The sequence below is a fragment of the Takifugu rubripes genome, chromosome 7, assembly GCF_901000725.2.
Source record: "Takifugu rubripes chromosome 7, fTakRub1.2, whole genome shotgun sequence".
Taxonomy (NCBI): domain Eukaryota; kingdom Metazoa; phylum Chordata; class Actinopteri; order Tetraodontiformes; family Tetraodontidae; genus Takifugu; species Takifugu rubripes.
Window position 1 is genome coordinate 15,336,417 of NC_042291.1, and position 17,745 is coordinate 15,354,161.

Below are 17,745 nucleotides of genomic sequence, written 5' to 3' on the forward strand. Positions count from 1 at the left end.
TCAGAAACGGCTTCTCTCCCTCTAAATGACCTCCTACTTCAGGGCAAGGACTTGCAAAAAACCCTGGATGCACACACACACACGCACACACACACACACACACACACACACACACGAAAAACAATGTTGCAAAACCAACTGATCATGATCAGTTTCCTCTTCCTGTTTTAAGGCAGATGGTCGACCAATAACGCCGATGAGACGGGCGGAAGAGAAAATTAAACAAACAAAATGTTGATGCAACATCAACACACTCACCACACGCCGGCCACGGTCCTCAAACGTCAATTTGAATAGAATCGCCGCTGTTTTTTTTTTTCGGGCATTTGCACAAACGGAGGTTTTTTCTGGGAGGAAAAAGGCTTCGTCGGAAAGCGAGGCCCCGTTTTTACCGCCCCATCGTACGCCGAAGGGGTCAGACTCAGCACCCGTGTCGCTTGTGTTTGGGTGTTTATTCTCACTTTCCCTGAAGTGTTGTCTCACGCACCGATTTATAATAACCGCCCTCTCATTGTCTATCGAAATAATCACACTGTTACTAGAAGAGCTGAATCACGATCGCTCCTCCAGCCTTTTTTTTTTTTTTTCTTTTCTCATGCTTGGGCTGGTTTCCCCTCTATCTTCCGACTCCTTACAAGAAGACGACGACGATGCCTCACGGCGCGCCGCCGATTGGCTGAAACGGGCCGGCGTGGGTTGCGTGGCTGGTGGTCGAGAGTGAGGGAGGCCTGTCAAATGGTACAGAAACTCATGACTGAAAAGAGGAAATGGCAGATAAAGAACTTCCTCTATTGACAGAGATCTGAGTGGGGGTAAGACTCAACAGTAAGCTGGATTACAGCTGCCGTGTAGCCACCACCGACTCAGTATTTCTCCAAACTGTCACATATGTCGCAAACGTGGCGTTGGTACGAGGCTACACACCCGTGAATCAGGCGCAGACACTTGTGCCCATGTGAATTCTCTTGAAGAAATGAACCGAAAGGTCTTTAAATAGCAGCAAAACGGAGGCAACCTCGAGCTCTTTCATGTCCCACTCGTCCTCTCTTACTCTGTTTTTCTCCCCACCGTCCTCCCACAGCCTCGGTTTGCATGAAACTGAAAGACCCGTGTCTGAGAGAAAAGGGGGAATTTATGTGGCTCGCCTGACCTTATTCAGACATTTCTGGGAACTGTGTGCATCCATGACCACGCGCGTGTGTGCGGGGGCGGGGGGGGGTGGGGGGTGTGGTGTGTGTGTGTGTGTGCTGGTGCTGCATGTTTGGTTTCTTCGCCTGACCCGAACACTCGAGTTCACTTCCCTGCGATCGGACACACGGCAGTCACAGGTCGCACTTCAGCAAAGGCATGTGAACAGTCACAGTGTGTGTGTGTCCCCCCCCCACACACACACCCACTCGTACGGTAAAAAGTACCGATTTACGTCGAGGGCGACTCTGATTCCGACGCGCTTCAGCCTTTCTGTTTCAGGGTGCAGCTCGAGGAGCCGACTGGACGATAAAGGCTTTATTTGCATGTCAGTTACGGGTTCCTGAGCTGGACGAGGACGGAGGAACCGTTTTCCTCCAGCATCCTCGCGGCTCCTTCACTTCCTCCTTCGGCTCCTTTGTTTCAGCTTTGCTTTGGTGTCCCTTTCCCTCCTGTTAGTCCTGCTCCTCCTCCTCCTCCTGGCTGAAGGTGCTCCCCTAGCTTTGCTCCATCTGGACCACCTCCTCCTGCTGACCCCCCCCCCCCCCACCGTGTTAGCTGTCTCACCTCTGAAGTTCTTCCCCAGTGAAACTTTTTTCCACCTCTGGTTTTGAAGGCGCTGAGCAGCATCTGCCAGCTGGACCGTGACCTTGTTGAGCATCTGATTAAGCCTTTATTTGGATACCCCCCCACTCTATTTGTTTAACAGTCCTCTATCGCTACGGCTCTTCCCGGCGCCGTTCCTAGAACCATTCAGCCCAGGAATGATTTTGGTGGACCAATGTAGGTTCCACTTCGGGGGGGGTAAACCATCACAGCAGCACCACCGGAGACCAAACACTGGTGCCCCCCCAAGACCAGCTCTCAAAGGACAACAAAGCAGACAGATGCACAGGAACGTGCTCACATCTCCTCGCGTGCAGCCACACCTGACTAAAAAGGCCTCTTTCGATCACCATACTGGTCAACTGTTGCATTGGGAAGAGAAATCCTGCCACTTCTGCTGTGGGAAACATGATTCTCCCAATATTTCCATGACAGAATTACGAGCGGTCACTTGAACTGTGGATCAATTCAACCACCGGGCAGCTGCACCTTCAGCTCTCCATGGAACTGCTCCCCCAACCCCAACACTGCTGCCTTAGAAGAAGGCAACACGTTCTCAAACAGTAATTCTGCCATTTGTGTAAGATCAGCATTGACAAATTCTGCTGGAACTTTCCCATGTAGAATATTGCCAAACAGTTGAGACAGTAAAATACAATCAAACATCCTCCCTCTTAGAGATACGGCGCTACCAATAAAGATTTACTATTTTCCGAGTTGGACTGTGTCATCTTGGAAATTATTAATATGCACCAGCTATGTGTAAAGACTCGATTGGTACCCTCCAGTCCATAAACCCAGGAGACGATGAGATCCTATGTTTTTCTTCCTGCTGCCTTCTTCTTGTGGGTTCAGCAGAGATCATAACCTGGGGAGGGTGGGAGAGGACGGAGAACTGAGGAGAATCACTTTTTTTTTGTTTTTTTTTTCAAAAAGACTGAAATCGGGAGTTGCGGCTGTTGTAATTGGACAGGTTAGCTTGGCCACACAAACACGGCAGCCACAGGTTCTCACATGACGCACCAGATGTGAGGCAGGGTGGAGTGGGGCTTCCGAAAGATAGAAACTGTCTGCGTTCCTAGCTTTGATTTCTTCAGAAAAGGAGTTCTCCAACAGTCATTGTGGGTTGGGAAAGCGGACGCACACAGATACCGTCGAAGATGTGTGTGATTAGAGCGCCGCTATACGGAGGGCCGAGGGCCGTTTTGTGAATCTAGACCAGAGGCGGCGCGGTGCGTTCGAGGGCAAGCGCGAGGCTGACAAACATACGTTCATGAGAGAAAGAGAGAAAAAGGGCCCGGGGACAGCAGAGCTCGGTGGAGGAGGTCACGTCAGGACAGCTGAAGCAAGGGATGAGGCACAGATGTCTCATTATGTTGCAGACAAAGTTGGAGAAACAGAGCTGACATTAAGATCGCATTTTAAAGGCCTGATGGCTCGGCCATGGGTGGGGAGCAAACATCCACTCACTGGCCGGCTCACGGGGAGGGGGGGGGGGGGGGGGGGGGGGGGGGGGGGGGGGGGGGCAGCCACAAAGAAAAAACAACATTTCCCCTCTCGTCTACTTTTAAATGGCATAACGGGGCCCGACGACAAACCGCCGCCCCCCAGGAGACAGAGGTGAGGGGAGGAAAATAAGTGTGACAACACCTGAGCCTGGAGGGCACAGGGCATTAACTACCTGCATGGATGTCGGAGGATTTAACCAAACAGACTGTGCCCAAGGTTGGGAAACCAAACCCAAGCCAGTTGAGCTTGTTAGGCCGGTCTATCCGAGGGGCGAGTCAGCAACTCATCTACCTCTGTAATTGACACACACACAAAGCCCACTGGCATAAACGCCCTCCCCACCCCTGAGGTAGACATAAGCCTTAACCTAACATTACAGCCTATTCCCGCACAGGAGAGGGACGGGATTAACTCAAAACACTGGTTTGGTCATGTGGAGGATGGCGGTGGTGATGATGATGATGATTAACAGACCACTGAAGGGAATCATTTGGGTGTTCTGGGCTAAATCCGACTGATTTCGGCCCGTGCGCGACCCTTAACAGCAGAGAGGCAGGTGATGTGCGTGAGAGCAGGTTAGGTTTTGGATGTCAGCTGGTGCTCTCGGCTATAATTAGCAGCGCAGTCTCCACAAACGTACCCGGCGACCCCGCTCCGTCTCCTCACCTGGCCGCTGCGCACAGACACGCACAACACCGCGCTGCACCTGCGCCGCCAACTGAAACAGCCCCGCGCACCGTACGTGCGCGCGGGAGGGCCGAAAAGCCGAAAAACGCGCCCCTTCGATGGCGTTCTAAAGGTGGGGGATGAATGTCGCCGGGAGTACCGAACACCCGTGACGTGGATTGTCCTCCTGTGACCCCGATCAGAGTCACAGAGGAGGGCAGCGGGACGCAAACGCGCAAATTGCGGCAAATTAACACCCAACAGCCAGAAGAGTTGTAGTTTTCAGCCAAATGAACAGCGAGCAGGTGAGGCACCTACCTGAGAGCCCGTGCGTCACCTGTTCAGACTCGTTGCGTCCCACCTGCCTGCTCGGCTCCCGCACTTCCTGGATTATTTAGTCCCACCCTGCCTACTTCTGCCACTTTTCCTTCCTCCTTCAGTGGGCTCTTCTGGTGGTCCGCGCTCTCCACCCGTCGCGTCCACGACACGTGTTTTTATTCACACGTCTGCGCGTTACTGATGCTGATCGTCTCTGCGCGCTGCGCCGGTCCTCTGGGCGGCTCTGACCCCCCCCCAAAGGCTGCTACCTCTGTTGGCCCCACTCCGACTCCCTCCGCCGTCTTTACTGACAACCAGGAAGCGGCTTGCCCTACTTACGCCCAGCCGCGGATTGGCTCTGGCAGAGCTGGAGAAGAGACCGCCGGGGTGGGCAGGACGCAGGAGGGGGGGAGGGGGGGTCCCGTCCGTGGTGCGATAGGCCAGCGGCGGTGTCCGTCGCGGTGCCGGTGACGGTGGGTGGAGAGAAGGAGGTGGGCAGGTTTGAAGACCCCGCTCCTCCTCCTCCTCCTCTTCCTCCTCCTCCTCCTCCTCCTCTCCGCTCTGGGCATAGGTGGGTCGAGCGCAGCGGGCAAGGAAAGCGGATTGAAGGCTATGAGCTTATTGCTTATACCTGTTAAACGCAAACGCATGTCGAGGCCACCCCGTGACTCGACCACACTCCCCAGCCCGGGCTCAGGTGTCCGGACCGAGGCCTGTGGACGCGTAAAGGCGGAACTTTATGACAGGCTGACGGCCCACATGAAACCCCGGCAGAGGCGGTGTCACATGAAAGCTGAGGGGACTCGCAACAATCGGTGGAAACAGTGCAGTCAGCTGAAGTTGCAAAGCACAGAAGCCTGTTTATGAGCTCTTTTTTCCAGAGTGAAAATGATATTTCTGTTGCCAGCAGAACAGAAGCCTCGTTTCACTGCAAACGACCCGGCGCTGAGCACTTACACATCATCCTGTTTGAAGTGGTTATGGGAATTACCTCGCTTGTTGAGCGCTCCTGGTGTGTGTCTGTGTGTGTGTGCGTGTGTGGTGGGTTTAGAAGTGAGGGTGCAGGAAGTCTATATATAATGTTTGCGGTGAGCAGGCAGCCCACCCTTTACCACCTTCCTAACCTTAAATCTCTGCTTACTGTGCGGTTGTGCTACTAGTCGGAGAAGAATAGAATCTGAGCCCCGGAGCCGAGTTGCGCCCCAAATGTGGAGATCAGTGGCCCAAGGAGGGTCACATCTTTGACCCTCACTGTGGTGGAATGCACCGTTTATTGAAGGCTTCTGGGACAAAGGTTGCACTGAATGTTCTGAATGATACCCCTCATTTATGAATGGGTTTGTTTTCAGAGCTGAATACAGGAAGATCCGGATGCTGCCCCATTCAAGTGGGCACGAGCAGCATCGGATCCACTCTTCAGTGATCAGCCAGCACAACAGTTCTGCAAGCAACATTGGAATTGTGGTTTTTTGCTGCAAATATCCTGAAACGTCATCTTTCACGCAAATGTTCCATCTGACATAACTTGTTCTTGGCTTGTGGTGACATTTGACCTTTAAGAGCTTCTGGATTCTTTTTGCACCTTTTTGCACCACGTGCTGCTGTCAAAAGGCATTAGTTAAATATGTTCTATGCTGTCCACGTGATGTCGTTTGTGTGTGTGTGTGTGTGTGTGTTGGGGGTTATGCATACTTTTCATATATGCATACCCCCCCCCCCCCCCCCTTCTAAATTCTCGCTGCTCTTCTCCACTGAGTAAATAAATCTAAAAGGTGATTCTTGTCTTATTATAGTAAACAAACATGAACCAGTTGTCCCCCTGGCTTGAATGTTGAATTATGTCATGATCCAGACACGCACCCTCACGCACCTCCACTCAAGAACTCGTCTTTCGTTTTTCATTCCGGGGCCGTTGGCGCCACCTAGCGGCCACTGCTCAAATAAAGAGGGAATGAATGAGTTTTGAGAACCAGCGTCATCTTTCATTAAAGTTGTCATTAAACTCTGTTTGAGCTGTCTTCCAGATGTTTGTCCAGGAAAACTTAGTAATACCAGACATTTTAGCATGAAATGGGAAAACGAGGCTGATGATTAACCCCAAATCACCTCAGGATCTGTTCACCATGGATGTCTCCTCCGCTATAGGTGGATGCTGTTTGGGGGGAAAAGATGCACGTTGGTCGAGAAGCTGCTCCCTGCCGGTTTTCTGAATTAACAACAATAATTATTATTTGTTGAAGTTTAGCGACATCTCATGGCGAAAATATGATATGACTGGCAATTGAATTTGCATAGGATATTTCTGCTTATTAAAAATCATATATGCTAAACCTTTATCATTGAGATCATGGTTCTGCATGTTAGCGTTTACCGAATACAGCTTCATTGGACAGAAACTCATGCTTCCGCTTACAACATGATGTAAATCCCCTTTATTCTCCAGATATACACCACCATCATCATCATCATTATCGTCACCATCAGTGTTATTAGCTCTGCCTTCCATTCCAAATGTAATGTCCCATTTTTCTTTTCAAAAGCTAAAGCTGTGTTAAATAAAAATAAAACATTTGGTCCTTTAATATATAGACTAGGCAACATGGTATTAGGGGTTAAGACAAATATGCCTTGTTGCTACCAACACAAAACATCAAACATCACTGGAAATTGTGCAGAAACGGTGTTTTAGGAGGGACGGGGGGGAGGAAAATAAAACACGAGGCCGATGACAGTGAACAGCAAAGTGCCTGGTAGAGAGAGCGAAAGAGAGAGAGACAGAGAAGGAGAGAGAGAGAGACGGTTAAAAGCGTTCACAACCAGAGGTGTGAAATCAGATGAAAGGTGGCGATACAGGCGAGGCAATGAAAGACAAAAGAGACTGAGCAGCGAGGGAGCGCACAACAGACCCACAGAGAGGCACATATTTACAGTACGGGGAACCAGATGGAACAAAATTCAGCTACAGAGCACAGCAGAGGATTATAGTGCGTCACACAAAAAAAAAAACACAGTTCACAGAAACCGGAGTGAACATGTTTGGTCCGGTAGGATTAAAAGTGTCGACTTGGTTCCAAAACTAAACACCACACACCTGGGACAACAAAACTACAAGTAGCCTGTTGCTAAATATTCAGATTCAATTCAGTACAGTGATTTTAAACTCTACCTCATTATTATATTATGGGTTATTCTGATGAGAAAATATTACACTTTGGTGCAAAATGGGAGGCAAGAGGGAGACGGAGCTGGAAACGTGTCTGCATTGTAAAACCAACCAGCGTATCAGCACTAATATGGTCACAGTCCCAAACACGGGGGGGTTTCACTATTCTTGTGTTTCAATCCTTAAAAAAATGAAGATGATTCGTACTTCCTGTTTTCGCCCCCTTGAGCTATTGCTTCCAACTCATCCTGCAGCTTCCACTTCGGCTCCCCTGCTTGCTCCAACAATCACTAACACAGATATGCACGTGTACATTTGGATGTTCCATTACACTCTATCGTTGCACCAAACACTCACGTACCCACGGATCCCCTTGATCGATGGCTTGGTTAAGAGTCACACGAACACCTGATGTTCTAAGACATTCACGTACGAGAATAAATGCACACTAGATGTCCACGCCGGATGGTCCTGCACACATCATCCATGGCTCTGCTAATCAGAAGTGGCCTCCACGCTTAAACGTCCTCTTCATTTCCCGTCTTACATGTTGGCAGGCAGTTTGTGTCTTAGTCCCTCAGAGTCTTTTTCTGGTGAGCGGCAGTTGGGGGTCCTTTTTACCACCTTTAGGGGAGGCGGTGTTACCGGGGGTGGATGCAGGGGTGGGTGCCTGAGAGGTCTGGGCAGCTGCGGAGGGTGTGTTGGGTCTTGGTGGGCTGGTTGGGATTGGATCCAAGGGAGGAACAGAGGAAGACTGGGTACCGAAAGTGGGGGTGGAGGCGGAGGGAGAGGGAGAGGTGGGATTTAGAGAGGGCGGGGTTGTGGAACTCGGCTTTGTGCAACTTGTTGGGGATGGGGTCGCCGCTGGTAAGGTTTTGGTGGAAGGACTGCAGGCTGGAATGGGGGCAGGTATGAGAACTGGGGAGACTTGCTTTACAGGGTGAACTGAAAAAGTGACTTTAGTTGGAAAGCTAGTGCTGGTGGGTGTGGGGGATGAAGCTGACGTTGGTGTTGAAGTTAGAGAACAGGCCCGGCTTTGGGATCTGGCCTGAGGTGGGGGGTCCCTGGCTGAGACCAAGGCAGACGGGTGGACACAAGGGGGCGGGTTCTGAGCTTTACTTTGGGAAGAGACAGACGCAACGGGGACGGGAGAAGGGGAAGATGACGAGGTGAGAGTTGGAGTGATGGCTGTGAATGTGGTGTTTGGGAGGGAGTGGGAGTGCAAGTGCGTGTTGTCTGAGTGGGTGTGGGGAGGGGGTTGTGGTTAGTGGAAGACTGGGGGCAGAAAATGGGGACAGAGAAGGTGGTGTGTTAGATGATTTGGCTCTGGGGCTTTGTGGGTGCATTTGAGAAGAGGTGAGGAGTGAGGAAGGGGGAGAGGAGGTGGTAAGAGGCGACTTTTGCCCAGAAGTTTGAAGTAGCAGGATTGGCGTAGGGACAGAAGTCGGAGGGGGAGTGGAGGAGGGAGAGGGCGAAGAAGAGCGAGGGGAGGGTGTAGGCATCGGTTTGGGACGAGGGTTGATGAGAGCGACAGTGGGTGAGTTTCCTGCGGAAGGAGGGGTGGAGCAGGAGGTGGCGAAGAGCACGGAGGGGGCATTGGGATTCGTATGGACAAGGTGGCTGCGAGGGTCCTGGTGTGGGAGACAAGCGGGTCGGTGATGGTGACGGGGTACAGGAGGAGAGCGGGGTCTGTTTTGGGGGGGAAGAAGATGAAAGCGGAGCAGCAGGAGAGATGTGCGCAGGTGCAGGTGTTGGTACGGAGCCGGTGTGAGGGCCAGACTGTGCGTACGTGGGTCGCAGGCTGAACAGGGACTGTAGCCGGTGTGTACCTTTGTGCATTAACTGCGTGGTTAGTCACTAGCTGTGTGGGAGGATTAGAGGTCAGCATGTCTGAACTGCCCCCCCTGGCTAGCTGCCCTGCCAGGAAAGGAGTTGCCAGCAAATTACCGCCAGACGCCTTGCGGTGCAGAGGTGGGGTGAGGCTGTACTCCGGCCCAGGAGCGGTGAGGCAGCGTGGGCTGCGAGGCGGACAGCAGCCTGGCTTCTTTGGTGAGTCGACCCAGTGCCGGCAGACCTTGAGAACTGCTTCCTCCGCGTAACAGAGCTTCTTTTGCTCCCTGCTGACCTGTTACTTGAACGTTGCCCTCTGGTTGGGACGCAGAAGCTGTGGAGAGGGTTGTAGGTATCTTGTGGAAGGGTGGACTTGGTGACCCTCCCAGTGATCCAGTTGTCACTGCTGAGTGGTCAGGCAGGTAGGCGGGGGGGCGTTATGAAGAGTCCTTCCCTGTTGGACAGGAGGTGGGACAGCAGAGCATGCCTGCATGGGTTGGAGTTTTAGCTATAGGGGGTGATGTCACCCTCCAGGTGGGCCCATAGTTGAGGGAGATGCAGGGAAGGCCCCTCTGGGCGAGAGACCCCCTAACCCTCCCATTGCCATCATCCCAATTAGAGAGCTCACAGAGGGGCGAAGAGGCTGTAACACAGGAGCTCGTGGGGGGGGACAGAGGGAAGGAGGCTGAGGGTGAGGGTGGAAATAGAGGGGAGGGCAGGAAGAAAAGCCCCTCCCAGTGCATTGTGCTGCTGCAGCTGCTGGAACTGCTGCTGCTGTTGCTGCTGCTGTGCATCAGGGCTATGGCTACATTACTGGTGGCGGCTGCAGTCTGTAGGGGGGCGTGAACCAGCGGCGCCCAGATGACAGGACGTGGGCGGGGGAGACACTGTGCCGCTTCCTCCCGTGACCCCACCCCTACCTGCGGCAGCGGCTGGCAATGGCGTCCTGCATGGCGGGCATTACTGTCATGCTTGACAATCTGCTGCACCAGGATGCTGTCACAGGAGCCCAGGCTGCCCGCTTGCAAGGCCCCCTCCACTTCACGGACCTCCACCCCGGCCTCCGTGACCCATGCTGCCCCCTTAGAGAGCCACCCTGGGAGGACTTCCGTAGGAGCATCGAATTCTTCCTTCCTGTGGTGGAGAATAAATATGAAGTAACCTCGTAGAAGAAGAGGTCTGAAGAAAGTAACAGGTTACCTATACGATCCAAACGGTCAACAGCAACGGTTTCAAAGGCACGCCCGCATCATCGGATGTTCTTCCAGCACCTCATTAAAGCTGTCCACGCTGAGCGAGTAAGACGGCAATACGTGTCTGCACGGACACTGGCCGTCCTGCGTCCACGGGTCAGCAAACAGATCTCTACATGCAGGACAGACAAAAGGAGGAAATCACTCAGTCGGCCTGTGTTTGTATATACTGTGGCACATAGGATCAAAGAACTCCTGGAAACATCTGCTTGTCACAACTTTAAGGGCGATATTAGAAGGAGATTCTCACCTCCGAAGTACGACCGTCGCTCAGCTTGGTTCCTTGTTGCCCGGGTCAGCACGCTAACTCGCCCGTGCTGGATGAAGTACATCTTGCGTCCAACTGTGCCCTCGCGGATGATGAAATCCGAAGGCTGGAAAGCACTTCGAATCGAAGCTTCGTCAGCACGGCGGTTACGAAATTGGGATCGGCGTTGGCGAAGAGGGGCATGTTCGCCACCAGGCTGCGGGCAGTTAAAGCTGACGATTTCCTGGACGAAGAGCAAAGGGAAGGAAGGAGGTGGGGAAGACTGTCGGAACGTGCACGGTTCGTGCGTGCTGGTGAAATCGCTACACTCCTTGAGTGGCTCGCTCAGTTCTCCCAGGATGTTCTCTTCATCGAACATTTTCCCCTGGAAACGGTGCTCGTAGTACTCGTGGATCTTTTTGCCGAAACGTCTGCAGGCAGCTTGTGGAACGAACATATACTGCTCCAACCTGCTGTGTACTGTATCAACCCAGGAACACACGGGTCAGAACCGCCAACCCGGATGTGGGGAGAAACATCATCCAAAAACAGAGCACGGGGGTTCACCTTTTCCTGGTACTGCCGTCGTGAGGAATCCAGCGACTGGATGAGAGCAGTGGCGTGGCCGATGAACATGGCGTTAGCAGGTGGCGCCTACGATCCTGCTCAGCATGGTGAGCCACACATCAGTCATGCCCTCGGGAGCCTGGGCACCGTAACCGATACACAACATGTGGCTCATGCTTTGAACAGTTGCATAGGAGTACTGCACGCCCCAGGTGTCATTCTGCGGAGGGAGACGGGACAGAGGAGGCGACAGGACGGGATACGACGCGTTAGAAATGGCGCTGCGCTGTCGAACGCGTCTTATTTCCGTCATTTTAGGCGAGGTTTTTCCCTCTGAGAGACACAGGGCCGCCACTTCAAACAGCTGAGATCATAACATGACACAGCAGAACAATTTAACTGTCAAAACCCACACATGAAAAGGGGTGCTGCCGAATGGAAGAGCCACACACACACACACACACACACGCAGGCGACATCAGGGCGATCGTGCATTATTAAAGAAATGGTCTAAAGAGCCGACTCTCTGTGGAAAAGCGTGCGAGGGGCCTCCTCTTCCGTTATGTTTCAGTCTAATTATACAAAGACATTAATGGTCCAGCGGATGAGGGGGCCTTTCTCTCTGGGGAAATCCCAGCATCTGACTGCTTAGCAGCCGTCACCCGGGCAACCGATGCATGAGTCAGCTTTTCCTGAAGCTGTGTACGAGCGTGTGCACCCGTCTGCCTTCATAGCCGTGGGCCTCGTTCACATGACAAAGGTCCCAAGGCTTTTTTTTTTTAATGATGATGACAGTTTTATTCCAACACGGTGGTTCCCTGCATGAGCCAATTACCATAGATAAGAAGCAAACAGTGTGGATCAACAACCCTCACACTGTCCACACACAGATAACTTAAGCCAAGCTGGTCCAAATCCCCAGTTTGGGTTCATCTGAAATGAAAAGTATGTCCACTGTGTAAACAGGCCCAGATAGTGCTGCTTATAGGACGGACTGTGTCCCTTTTCCAGCCTCTGCGTGATAAGATAACCTCTCAAAACATTCATGAAATTAAAAGTCAGACTCACCACCATCAGGTTCTTGGAGACCCAGCAGTCGGGAGGGAAGTCCTGAAGCATGGGGACCAGGAACTGGAGGCAGCCATCCCAGTGGCACAGCAGCAGCATCATCCCAATCAGGTTAACTATCCTCACCATGGCACTGGCCAGGTCATAGGTCATATGGAAGATCTGAGGAGGAGGAGAGGAAGAAGGGAGAGGATTTTATTCCCAGCCTTTGAAAATAAATGGCACGGTGGCACATCTCTCCTGGCCTCTCACCTCCTCCCACTGGTGGATGTAGCGGATGAGTCTAGACAGGCGGAGCAGCCGAAGCAAGCTCAGGATTTTGGTGAAGCGGACAATGCGCAGCGCTCGGGCTGTTCTGTAGACTTCAGAGTCCAGACTGTCCACCATCAGGAAGATGTAGTCAACTGGGATGGATGACACAAAGTCCACGAGGAACCAGGTCTTCAGGTACTTCTGGCGGATCGCCCTGCGGCAGAGCGTTGACAGATGATTGCGCAATTCACAGATTCGTTTCCAAAGCTTAGAAACCTTCCAGCGCACCTGGGGTCCAGTAGGATCTCAGTGTTGTCCTCCTTAATGATGCCGGTCCTGAAGTTGAGAACCAGGTCGACCATGAAGAGGGTGTCCGAGACCACGTTGAAGATGATCCACGAAGCTGTGTTTTCATCTCTAAAGAAGGTGATGCCCACTGGCAGAATGATCAGGTTCCCCATCATCAGCATCAGCATCAACAGGTCCCAGTAGAACCTACGGACAGCATCGAGCACCCAGCAGTGTCCTCTGTTGTTTAATCATCAAAACAATCTAAAAATAACGACCTTTTGAGGATTTTAGTAATACAATCAATCAAAATTACTGCTGCTACAGTTAAATTGTGATAATGTCGGGGCGCTGGCACCAGCGGAAATAATAAAAACTACTTCAACGATAAGAGAATACGCCCCTTTCTGCTTGTTGTAAATAATGTTCCATCACTTCGACCCATAATTCCACCCCATAATCCGCACGTACATACACACACAGTACACACAACTTCAGAGTCCACTGGGATTGGGTGGAGATTCGAACGGTGTCTCACATATATAATAGCATTTCAGAGTTGCTGTGCTTTATACAAAAGCTGAGCCCCTGAGCTTCACAAATAAAGGGCTAATTTTATATAATTTCATCCTTTTTGAATGCACTGACAGCATACAACAGCATAAAACATGTCCTTTACTTTAGAATTGGACTGTGCTGAGGGAGACAGAAAGACAGAGAGAGAGAGCAACAGAAGACAAAGGATCAATAACCTCAGGAGGCCTCATCAGTCTGGATTTCATGTGGAGGATATGGCTGAATGACACAGTATCACCATAAAAGTGCGAGGAGTCGTCTGTATCATTGGCATGCTGCAAGTGATTGAAGTGTTACAGACGAGGCAATGCAATCATCTCAAGATGGTTCCTGTCATCTATCTGTCTTCCTCCTCCTAATCCCTTTATTCATCACCTTAACCCCTGTCGTTGTCACACCTCCTCTCCCCCCCCTCCCCGTCCGACGGAGTGGCCTCGCAGCTCCGTGGTCGATGGCCGTTGAGCGCTAATTCAGTAACACAACCTCATGGCGTGACGCCGCCGCTAGACTCTGGGAGATTAAATGTGACTCATCAGTCTGCTGCACACACATTTACAGTCGTCCCCGATTTTATCACTCGTGCTGGCTGATCTGTCACTTCATAATCGCCAGCAATAACAGCGAATGGGATTCTGGAGCTGCGGCCGTGCGGCAGGAAACACACCCCGAACCTCGAGGACACGCTTTGATAATTGTGATTGCACTGTCCAAATCCAGGCTGAACAAACTCGTTTGGCACAACAAAACCCTAATAATTAGGAGCATAAGCCTTCTGTGTTGTAAATAAAGATATTACATATACACTGGTCCCCCCGGGGACAAGCTGCTAACAGGACATGTATGTCCTCTGTACCATATCGGAGTCTAAACTGTCACTAAATCCTGAAAATAGTCAATTATTCATCAGTTTCTACACCACAAAGGAACCAATCCAGGACTCCCGACTCCTTAATCAACCTCTGAAACTGGACACACTGGCTTTGAGTTTATTATGTTGGAGCGGACGGCATCTAAATTCCACGACTTTGATTGCCCATGCAGACATGAAGGGGGGGTTAGTATTTGTTTGTTTCAATGTGCAATCTGACCTCGGCGATAATCTTTTTTGCTTCCCGGGCAGCAGAAATGACACTGAACACGCCGCCGTCTATTAGGTTTCCCTGCCGCTGCTGAGATGCAGCAGCCTCGATAAGCTAAAAAAAAACCCAGACACGAGAACATCTGTTTCAGACATTACGGAGTCAGCAGAGCGCATTTCCGACAAGCCCAAGTTTCAGGTCCGAGCATGGACGGATGCGACGCCATGTCGCGTCACACAGACACCACACACACACACACACACATGCAGGAATGGCAAATCCAATCAGAGCGCCTCTCCTCATCAGCATGCCATTTTGGATACGAACAGGTGGTGAAGGAGACCTGACCTCCGTGCACCTGCTCAGCTGTTGTCAGACTAAACGCTGCCGTAATCGAGGCCAAGAGTCTCCAGAGCAGCCGCTGATTGGGTCCCCGTCCGTATTTAGCGGCTGAGAAAGTTTCCACCTTCATCCATCGCTCACAACATGCAAAACAGCCTCTGCTGCTGCTGTCAGATAATAAACCAGCAGTCAGAGACTCATCCCACCTCTTTAGTCTCCTCTCTCTTTCTCCATACTTGTATATTCCTCCAGCAGAATATTTTGATTCTTAATTAGATGAAGACTGTGAGAGGTTATCGGCCTTCTCGGTAAAGACCGAACACACACGAGCAGGGATATTAGCACACTCACGTCGGCTCTTGAGCTCAAGGTCAACACCCTGACAAAAACTCATAAAGAAGGTTTAGGAGTAATCTCTCCTTCGCTCCTTTCCCTCAGTCCCGGCGCTCACTCGTTCCTGGTATACAGGTGCTTAACTGAGAAGTGATAAGTGAATAATGCATCACCATTCGACTTGCATAATTTAGGCACGCCATGCATAATTGATCAAATTTCAATTGTCTGAATTGCCTAATTAGATCTATCATCGTGGCCACATAAATCGAATGATTATCAGCAAAGCGCAGGTTGGGTCCAGAGTCAACGGGCCATTCATCCAGCCGCACCTCTTCATCCATCTGCCACCCCACCTGCTCGCTGACCCCACGGGCTGGATCTGCCTCAGGCTCATCAACGCTATTTGTGAGCGGCCGTCAGTTTCGGCGGACGTGAGTGGGACAGAGGAAGACGGAGACTGTGTGACTGATTATGCAAAACTGGGCCAGGAGTCTTGGGGATCGAGCCATCCATTGTTGCTGTGACAGTCCGGAGAATTAATTCTCTCCCTGCTGCTGTCCACCTGCACACTCCGTTACTAGCCAGCGGGCCCAGGGATGTTCCACACATCCAGGGTGCGTGTACGCACCCTCTTGTTCAAGCTCGGGGTCAGTGGGACATTCGGCATGAGCAATTTTCACTTGTCACAGTTCCTCAAGTCACCAGCAGGGTGCGCTCTGCAGAGACCACCCAACATGAACAACCACCCCTCGCTCACCAGATCAGTCAGGATCTTGTCACCTGAAACACCCCCAAACCCCACGGCACTCTTCTCCTGCCCCAAGCAGAATATGTTACGCCCCCCCCCATGTGGCTCGTCTCCCGCCATTCCCCATCTGGGGTGGCTGCAGAATGTGGATGCAATTTCTTTAAATCTCCCTTCATCCTTGAATCACTCCTCCTCTCCTCTCCTCTCCTCCTCCCCTCCCCTCTCTTTGAATCACTATTCTATATATTATTTGTCTTTGATAAGCTACAAGTGGCATTTATTTCCCAGCCAACGTGCGTGACAAGATAAATAATGTGGCGAGAGTGCGTGCGAGGGAGGAGTAATTGCTCATCTTATGGGGACATAACTCGCTAATGTCATGGTGGGGACACGCTGAATAAAGAATATACTTGATTTAAGATTAGCATTTAAATAATGGGCAAGCTGTGAAAATGCAGTCTCATCACAATAATGATGTGTGTTACGCACCTGAAGTCGCTGTAGGGATGTATGATCCACGCTCCTGCAGATTTGAGCCTTTCCTGCTCTTGTGCGACTGCCTTGTGGGATCCAAACATGCGCAGGCTGAACTTGTTGACCCCGGGCTGAAGCATGGCCCCGAACTGTCTCTGGATGAAGGTGCTCTGGTTGGAGGTGCTGTAATCCTCTCCATCCAGGCCCACGCCAAACCCTCCTAGTCCGGACAGGCCCACCATCTCCGGGGACCCCGCAGCAGTTGTGTTGCATGCTGTGGTGGTTGTGGTCTCCAGGCCGGTGGCCACCACCATCACCCCGGTCCCGGTGGAAGAGGTGGAGGCGAGGGCGGCGCGGGACGAGGCGAAGCCCACTGAGCGTTGGGGCGGGTGGGCTGTGGCGGAGGAGGAAGAGGAGGGCGGTGGAGGCGGCAGAGGCACCGGGGTCGTTGGGGTGCCTGCTGTACGGAAGGGGAGCCCATCCCGGGTGGAGGAGCTCATGATGGAGAGACGACGGCCGCGTCCACCTAAGGAGACGGTGTCTGCCCCAAAAGAGGCTCTCTCCCCCTCCAATGAGGCCTGGGAAAGCCTGTAGCCAGGAGAGGGCAGGCTGCCCTTACTGCGCCGCTTCGCCTCTCCAGTACGTCTGGGGAGGCTGTCACCCCCAGAACCCCCGACACTACTTGGGGTACCCACTCCACCAGCCACCCCATCCATCCCAACTAAGGGCGCAGGAGGAGGGTGCGGGGAGGGTAAATCTAACCTGTAACTCCGTCCTCTTTGGTGAGACTATTAAAGACTAGATTACATATGTGGCAGCATCAATGTCAGTCAGGAGGTTAAACTGAGGAATATCAACAGTCTATATCTTCAGCCATTCTCCTCGAGCCGAGGACGCAGACTTCTACCCTGTCTCCGCCGGTGTGGCCATGCTTACCTCATTGCCCTTGGAAGAACAACAAAGAAAAAGCCCCATTCGGGCAATAAATCCTTCACCTCTCCGGCGTGACGCCGACACTTTTCCTGTTTTCTTCCACAGTCGCGTTTTCCCCTCACAGATGTTTCTGTATCATTGCTCCTTCCTCGTCCTTGAAACGCTGTTCTGCCCAAGAGGCCCTCCCTCTTCGCTCCACAGCCGCCCTTAGCGCTCCGGCGCCGGTCATATTGGCACCAGATTCCCGGTCTTTTGTAGATCACCGAGCTTGTCTCTCATTGGCCGTCAGGGTCCTGTCTACG

General features: G+C 52.0%; 1 pseudogene; it reads right to left on the minus strand.

The window, feature by feature from the left end:
• Positions 1-8,560: 8,560 nt before the first annotated feature.
• Positions 8,561-17,069, minus strand: LOC101076317 (potassium/sodium hyperpolarization-activated cyclic nucleotide-gated channel 2-like; annotated as a pseudogene).
• Positions 17,070-17,745: the final 676 nt, after the last annotated feature.